This window comes from Brassica oleracea, chromosome C3, assembly GCF_000695525.1.
Source record: "Brassica oleracea var. oleracea cultivar TO1000 chromosome C3, BOL, whole genome shotgun sequence".
NCBI classification, from domain to species: domain Eukaryota; kingdom Viridiplantae; phylum Streptophyta; class Magnoliopsida; order Brassicales; family Brassicaceae; genus Brassica; species Brassica oleracea.
The window spans coordinates 55543593-55544625 of record NC_027750.1 but is presented as its reverse complement, the minus strand read 5'-3'; positions in this window follow the sequence as shown (position 1 = coordinate 55544625).

Below are 1033 nucleotides of genomic sequence, written 5' to 3'. Positions count from 1 at the left end.
TTCCGATCTGACATACAAGAAACAAAGCAAATGCAACTTTTCAGTTCTTATTCTTAAGACTTTGTCTAGTCAATCCAGATTGAAGTAAATACATGACTGAGGATAGTTTCTTTAAACTGTCTGCGTCCTTTGCGACCCTTGTAAGCCAGTATCGACGGATTGTTTGGGAGAGGATTACCATAATTAGCACCCAATTCCGATAGAGCTGTGTACACCCAGACCTGGAGAGCTTGCGCAAACCCATTAATAGTGTAACAACCCGAAATATCTCTGCCCTTCACAAAGTCCATAAGCACCTTAAACGCGACTCTCCACCATGGATAATTCTCTAACCTTTCTAGCTCCATCACTAGCCTTGCCAGACTAACCCGTGTAGGGGATGAATACTTTCTCCCTTCAATGTATCCAGTGAAGATGGCAAGGTACGCGAGCCGCTTGTGATCATCCCGAGACCACCCTTCGCAACTCTCAAATGCTGCTATTATCTCCTGAGTAGATGGCCCAGCTTCGACATGAACTCCCAACATCTCCCAGAAAGAAGTCAACTCCTTTGTAACAACACAGTGAGGTCTATCAAGGTCCTCGATGTACTCGCAGTTTAAACCAGTGAGGTTTTCAAACTCTAACAGTGAAAACCTCACAGGTTCTGGACCAACGAGACTCCACAGCTCATACTTCTACTTTATGTCCAGCTGGAAACCGAGCATGTAGTGAACCAGCCTTGAAGCCCAATCAAATCCCAGCTCTTGGAACTTGATGAAGACTCCCAACTTCGACTCCTTCAGCTCTTCATATTCGTCATCATGAAGAGCTTTCTTTAAAGCAGTATGCAACGTCCAACAAGTATGATACGAAATGCTATGCACTGCGGGGGGCTCTTCCCCTAATGTATATATCCTACGGGGGACTGGAAGACTTTCTAGACGACTTAATTATAAGTCTTCCAAGACTTACAGTAAAACATTTTAAAGCCGACCTGAAAATTAGGAGAAGATATAGTCGCCTTCGACATAGCGGTTATATATCTGCAAAA